We start from the raw sequence: 8,212 nt of genomic DNA on the forward strand, positions 1-8,212 counted from the left end.
TCGATGAACGATGTTCGCCACTGTTGCTACACTCTCCCACAATCCGATTATTCTTCCTCGTTCAGCAATCACCTCTGGTGAATCTGAGTGTCCCTTAGGCATTGCTGTTATGGTAGCGCAATACGTATCTCATTTACTACAAGTCTTTATATTCAAATATATGTCAAAAATTTCAACACTTCATTATATCAAATATTAAGAGCGTCAGACAGACAGGGATAATTATATTTTTGCAGCAACCGACGAACACTTAAATTGACAAATTTTAACTATGACTTTTGGAAATACTCTTTTGGATACCATTTTTAATTGTTAATTATTATGCCATAGTAAAAGGTGATTAAAATGGAGCCTTCTTCACATTCCTCACTTACTATGAAATAGGGCCTACCTTAGGTCAAAATATAATAATCCAATCCAGTGCAATTTATGAAATCATAAGCTCATTTGAACTATCAAGTATCAAAGAGTTAAGCCTATTCTATCGTAATTCAGACAAAAACTAACAATTCGTTTCGATAAAAAAGTAAATGTTTATGAATCAAACTGCAAGATTAAATCCAAAATATAAGGATTTCAGGGAATAACTGAAAAAGCATGGTTGAAAACAGGAAAAATATACTAGGTAAAGCATATGACACAACAGACTTCAACAAAGATTATGTGGCCAGGCTTGCGGGCACAAGGAGGACCGAGCTGAGGAACGGCTGGTAGTTTGGGGGGCCACTGGACGTTCGCTGGTGCTGATAAAGGACACGGCAAGGCATGCAGGCACCAGGAGGACCAAGCTGAGGAACGGCTGGTGGTTTGGGGGGGTTGCCGGACGTTCGCTGGTGCTGGAAGAGGATGCAGCAAGGCTCGCGGGTAGGAGGAGGACCAAGCTGAGGAACGGCTGGTGGTTTGGGGGGTCCACCGGACGTTCCCTGGTGCTGGAACAGGACGCAGCAAGGCTTATGGGCACAAGGAGGACAGAGCTGAGGAATGGCTGGTGGTTTTGGGGGGCCACCAGTGCTGAGGAATTGCTGTTGGTTTGGGAGGGCCACCGTATGTTTGCTGGTGCTGGAACAAGATGCGGCAAGGCTTGCGGGCACAAGTAGGACAGAGCAGAGGAACAGCTGGTGGTTGGGGGGGGGGGCCACCAGTGCTGAGGAATGACTGGTGGTTTGGGGGGTCACCGGACGTTCCCTGGTGCTGGAACAGGACGCGGCAAGGCTTGCGGGCACAAGGAGGACTGAGCTGAGGAATGGCAGGTGGTTTGGGGGGGCCACCAGCTCTGAGGAACAGCAGGTGGTTTGGGTGGGCCACCGGACATTCGCTGGTACTGGAACAGAATGCGGCAAGGCTTGCAGGCACAAGGAGGACCAAGCTGAGGAACAGCTGGTGGTTTTGATGGGCCACTGGACGTTCGCTGGTGCTGGAAAAGGACGCAGCAAGGCTTGCGGGCACGAGGAAGACTGAGCTGAGGAACGTCTGGTGGTTTGGGCGGGGAGGCCACTGGACGTTCACTGGTGCTGGAACAGGACACGGCAAGGCTTGTGGGCACGAGGAGGACCGAGCTGAGGAACGGCTGGTGGTTTGGCGGGGCCACCGGACATTTCAGCGGCAAGGCTTGTGGGCACAAGGAGGACTGAGCTGAGGAATGGTTGCTGGTTTGGGGGGGCCACCAGTGCTGAGGAACGGCTGGTGGTTTGGGAGGGCCACCATATGTTTGCTGGTGCTGGAACAAGACACAGCAATGTTTGCAGGTACGAGAAGGACCGAGCTGAGAAACGGCTGGTGGTTTGGGGGGTCCACCAGTGCTGAGGAACGGCTGGTGGTTTGGCGCCAGCCATTGGACATTCGCTGGTGCGGGAACAGGACTCGGCAAGGTTTGCGGGCACGAGGAGGACTGAGCTGAGGAACGGCAGGTGGTTTGGGGAGAGGGGGCCACCAGCTCTGAGGAATGGCTGGTGGTTTGGGGGGGCCACCAGACGTTCACTGGTGCTGGAACAGAACGGGGCAAGGCTTGCGGGCATGAAGAGGACCGAGCTGAGGAACGGCAGGTGGTTTGGGGGAGCCACCAGCGCTGAGTAATGGCTGGTGGTTTGGGGGGGCCACCGGACGTTCGCTGGTGCTGGAACAGGATGCGGCAAGGTTTGCGAGCACGAGAAGATATATGCGTTATGAAAGTAGAAGCATATAATATACCTCCCCCCAGAAGATTGGTTATCATAGTGTTGAATCCAACGATTCGCAACAGGATAAGTAATCAGCAACTACATTGTTTTTGCCACTAATGTGCTGCACTCATAAGTTATACTGTTGCAAGCACAAAGACCACCTTGTCAGTCTTTGGTTATGATTTTTCGCTGGATAAATGATAGTGGATTGTGATCCGACAACACTAAAATTTCTTCATTCCTAGGTCTGTTCACATACACTTCAAATTTTTTCAGTGCTGTGATAAGGCTAAAGTTTCCTTCTCAATTGGTGAGTATACTTCCTGATGTTTTTCCAGTTTTGAAGACATGAAGCACACAGGATGGTGGATATTATTTTCATCTTCTTGAAGTAGAACAGCTCCAATGTCACAGTCAGAAGCATCAACTTGTATCACAAATTTCTTGTTGAAGTCTGGAGCTTGAAGTACTGGTCTTGAAGTTAAAATGACTTTTACCTTCTCAAAGGATTCTTGACACTCTGGAGTCCAAACAAACTTAGATTTGGGACTAGTTAAGTCTGTCAAGGGAGCTACACCTGCCGAAAAATTTAGGCAGAAACGAAGATAGAATCCAGCCATGCCCAAAAATCTCTAGCTGTTTCCTAGTACTAGGTGGGGTAGCCTTACGGATACCTAAAAGCATCAGAAAAACTATGCAACTATTGAAAAGGAAACATTAGCCTTAATCACAGCATTGAAAAAGTTTGAAGTGTATATGAACAGACCAAAGAATGAAGAAGTTTTAGTGTTGTCTGATCACGATCCCCTGTCATTTATACAGCGGATGAAAAATCAAAATCATAATCAAAGACTGACCAGGTGGTCTTTGTGCTTGCAACAGTATAATTTAAAGGTTGAGCACATATCTGGTAAAAACAATGTAGCTGCCAATTATTTATCCCATTGTAAATTGTTGGATTCAAACCTGGGATAATTAATCTTCTAGGGGGGGGGAATCTTATAATGTAAGTTTTGTAATGCAATTAACACAATTAATCCCCCTGAGAAATTATGTATAATGTTGTGAAATGTATATTTTTGTGTTCAGATTCCCATATTTAAAAGGGAACATGTTTAAGTAGAGTAACATTTCATTTTGAAACGTACGTAAGACAGAGAGAAAGAGTAGGAATGTATAAGCCTCAAGAGAAGGTTGTTATTCACAACTCGAGAATGCTTTAGCCAGCTAATTTTTCATCGTCCTAAGCGGTCCCGTGACAAACACAGGGGAGCTATTTATCCACCTATGCAAACGAATGTGTGGGACCTCCCAAATATGGCATCAGGTCTTTCAAGAATCTCCCCTATAACAATAAAGATTCTATTGCTAGGAAACCATTTAATATCCCTAATAAATTAACTCTTATCTCTTTCAATCTGCCAAAAGAGGACTTATCGACCCATAAGTAGTTCATTGTGAATTGGAAAATTCCATAACATAACTGCGATGACGTCTTGAAGACATTGCTCAACCGTCTTGATGAGGGGCATTTTCACCCACCAAATCCAGCCATAGAACATTCATTCTTTTTTCAGACTTGGCTGTGTGTGATAGGCAGTGGCGCTCTCTCTCTCTCTCTCTCTCTCTCTCTCTCTCGACTGTTTCATTACCATAATGTATCTCAGGTTTTTTGTATAAATTGGTCACTTGATATTACTAGCTCTGTGTAATTTCTTAGTAACGTATGTGCTGTTAGGGGAACCTGAGCGTAGTGTTATTATTATAATTTTTGTGAAGGCGCCCACAAAAGTGTTGAAAATGTTGAAGATTGTAACTGGCCTTTCTTTTTGAGTGAGAAGTTGCAACTGTATTGGAAGGTAATTTACAAATATTTTGAAAGTGGCACTTCAAGGGTTTTTTATTTTACAGTGTATGGATAAAATTAATGTTTTTATGCAGTTTTTCTTTGGTTTTGTTCTTATGACATGTCCATTTTATATGCTTAATGTTTGTACTGTCAATGCTTTTATTGTTTCATATTATTGTGTTTTTGTATTCTCTTCATTTTGCTTAAATAGTTTGAATAATGTTGATTATATAATTGTTTTAATCTAACACTTGTGAATTAATTTGCATTTAATTAAATTTTATTTCAAATTTAATTATTGCTTTATAAATTGAATTTATTAATTTTCTTGATAAACTTTGATTTAATTTTGTTTAATAATTAATTCAAGAATTGAGTAAACTTTTGTTTTCAAGTAATAACAATTTCCCTGAGATTGTGAATTTTACTTATAGATTTTGAATTTAGAAATAAATTTTTGTATTTAAAATTTTTATGAGTTTCATTTACTACCAGTATAATATTTTATTTTGTTTAGGTAGAAATATAGAGTGGTAATTGTGCTGTTTTCCTCAAATAAATCAGAACCAGGGAAATACGTAGATTAAAATTTTTGAAGGAGTGATGTCCTTTAATTAAGATTACCTCATATCTTAACATAACAATTTCCCTGAGATTGTGAATTTTACTTATAGATTTTGAATTTAGAAATAAATTTTTGTATTTAAAATTTTTATGAGTTTTCATTTACTACCAAAGTATAATATTTTTTATTTTGTTTAGGTAGAAATAATAGTGGTAATTGTGCTGTTTTTTTTCCTCAAATACAGAAACCAGGGAAATACCGTAGATTAAAAAAAAAAAATTTTTGAAGGAGTGATGTCCTTTTTAAGAATTACCTCTATCTATTCTAATGAACTTAGACTGATTGTTTTCTTGATTGTTAAGTTCTATAAGGGATCACTGTTACCTTTAGAGTACTTAGTCGTTTAGTATTTGTGATGAAGGGTTAGGTGTCTGGCTGTAGTGAGGTAATCAATAACCAAGTACTTGATTAAACTGTGCCCCAAGTATAAAAGGAGTCCAGACCCAGGAATAAAAGTCTTTTGCTCTAACAAGTACAAATGGTGAGGGTAGTAATAGAGCGGCAGCCCAGACCACTGAGATACAACAAACGAGATACTGACTGTAACCGTAAACTGTGAAACTGACCTTTTGCCGGAAATATATGGGTGGCTTACTTAACCAGCACCACTAATTGCTTGTTAGATTTTGGGTCTAAATCCAGTATATGAGATACCAAATGAAACTAATATATAATATATTTGCAGACTCTACTGATTACAGAATGACCGGTGATAGACATTCTGGAGTGTGGGTTCCCCCTAACAGACGCACTGAAAAGGGCGGTTTAATTGGATCTATATCCAACTTAGGAGATACAGAGTAAAATTTACACTATAACAGCACTGCACATCCTAGAATACTGTGGTGGTAATGACAGACATTTTAGTGGGTGGTTACCCCCTGATAGACACCCCACATCGAGTGGGGAGGGGGAGGCGGAGGCAGGATTTGCATCCAACATGGAGATACCAAGACAAATTTGTACTACAATAGAGTACTGTACATCCTAGAGTACTGCTGTGGCAATGACAGACATTTTAGTGGGTGGTTAACCCCTGACAGACACCCCACAACGAGTGGGGAGGGGAGGGGGGGAGGGGGAGACATCTCATCCAACATCGGATATACCAAGTAAAATTTGTACTACAATAGCTCTTCAGATCCTAGAACGCTGTAATGGTAATGCCAGACATTTTATCGGGTGGTTTCCCCCTGACAGACATAACCTACGATTGGAGGGGAGAGATGGGACACCTTGAAATGATTCAAAATCTATCATAGGAAGTATTAATATTAGAAATCTGGTAATTATCTGAATTCGTGAACCTGTAAAAGTAAAAGGCAAGGCATTCAAGAAATATTGGATGTTTCAGGATAAGAATTACTGCTGGAGTTATTTTTTAAAATTCCTATTGAAGTATGGGATGTTTCACTTCATTAATTCCATCACATCTATATACTATCTATGAGACCTACTAGGCTTGGTCTACTTTCTACAGTTTCACACACACAAATGTGTATATATATATATATATATATATATATATATATATATATATATATATATATATATATATATATATATATATATATATATATATATATATATATATATATATATATATATATATATATATATATATATATATATATATATATATATATATATACATATATATATATATATATATATATATATATATATATATATATATATATATATATATATATAGTAGCCTAGGGTTTTTGATTGATAATATATTGTCCATGTGTTCTCTGTGACCTATGGAATGTGAAGAATAGTGAGAAGCAACGACCCGAGAGTAGCTGAACAATGAGTTTCTATGGGTGACGTGAGATAAAAATGCTTAGTTCGACAAGTCAATGTACTGAGTTTATGAACTCTTCTCAAAGTGCCTTTGTGAAACTGGTTGCGGCCAGTAAGTGTGAGGCGCTAATGAAGTGTGCGTTCATATGTGCGTGTGCGCCTCTTCCCTTTAATAGTTTCATACGCAAGTCTATGGGAGGATTTTGACAGAGGGTCTTCAAGTGAGAGGCAAGATGCCGTGGCATTCGCCGGGAGTTTTTTATTAACTGTGTTTAAGTGTTCCGGTTGCTTGGGTGAGTGTTGAAGTGTTTTAGCTGAAGGCTAGCTTATTATCTGTTTGACATTTTTTATGATAATATCCAATATTTAGTCATTGATTGTTAATCTTGTGTGTGTACTTACCGGGATGTGTTCTGTATCTTTGAAACAGACGATTCTGGCAGGAGAGGGACAAAGAGTTCCCAGATGGGTGTAGACTTTTTTGGTGACTAACGGAGACGGGGTTTTTGAGTTAGTCTGTAAGACTGGATTACTTGATTGTCCATTATTTATTCATTGTTAATAAATGTTAATGTTATGATGCGACTCTCTCATTTTCATTACCTGTTAGAATGGAGAGAAAGAGGTGGAGAGAGAGAGAGGTGTCGGTGCTAGAGAGAGAGAGAGAGAGAGGGATTGCCGAGAGAGAGAGAGAGAGAGGCTGTGTGTAATGCTGTGTGTTGGTTTGCCTTCCGTTTCGTGCTACACGCTTACCTAATGAATAATGGGGGGGGGAATCCCCCCATAACACACACACACATATATATATATATATATATATATATATATTATATATATATATATATACAAAGTAGTATTTTGTTCTGAATGGCAGGGGTCACAAGTGACAACAGCTACAAGTATGTCTTCTGAGCCATTTTTGAATAATTAAACCAGTATAGCCTGCGCTCTTCTTCAGAATTCCTCGAAGAAATCCGAGACTCCCCAGGAACAGGCACTATCGCCTCTTTGGACGTAGAATCCCTTTTCACGAACGTTCCTGTCGACGAGACCATCAATATCATTATGGACCACATCTACAGGGACCCCTCTACACCCCAGCTAAATATCCCAGAAGTATCTCTGCGGGCACTCCTCGAGATATGTACGAAGAAGGCCCCTTTCTCTACCCATAAAGGCTAGATGTTCCGGCAAAAGGACGGAGTCCCCATGGGTTCCCCCCTCGGTGTCCTATTCGCCAACTTTTATATGGGTACTGTGGAAGAGAGAGTTTTCTCCAATATTAAAAAACCTCGCAAATACGCAAGATATATTGATGATATCTTTGTACAAGCCGAGAATTAGGAAGAGGTTGAAGCTGTCCGGCGCATGTTCCAGCAGTGCAGTTCGCTGAAATATACCGTAGAATTCAGCAACGAAGGCCAGCTCCCCTTTCTCGACGTCCTCGTCTCCAAGACCGACGATAGTCTAAAAACTTTGGTATATACAAAAAAAACAAACTTAGGACTTTGGCTGAATGGTGACAGCGAATGTCCAGCACGGTTCAAGAACACCACAGTCAGGGCCTACATTCAGAGGGCCCTCACGCACTGTTCTTCCTGGCAGGACACTCACAAAGAACTCGACCGAGTCACTCAGGAGCTCGTTAATAACGGGTATCCGAATCGACTTAGTAATAAAGAAGTCCAAACAGCGCTGGATCGGTGGTACAGCGAGAGTGAGAGACCGCAGCCCCACCCCCATGAGACGATCAAGCTGTTTTACAAAGCC

This window comes from Macrobrachium nipponense, chromosome 3, assembly GCF_015104395.2.
Source record: "Macrobrachium nipponense isolate FS-2020 chromosome 3, ASM1510439v2, whole genome shotgun sequence".
NCBI classification, from domain to species: domain Eukaryota; kingdom Metazoa; phylum Arthropoda; class Malacostraca; order Decapoda; family Palaemonidae; genus Macrobrachium; species Macrobrachium nipponense.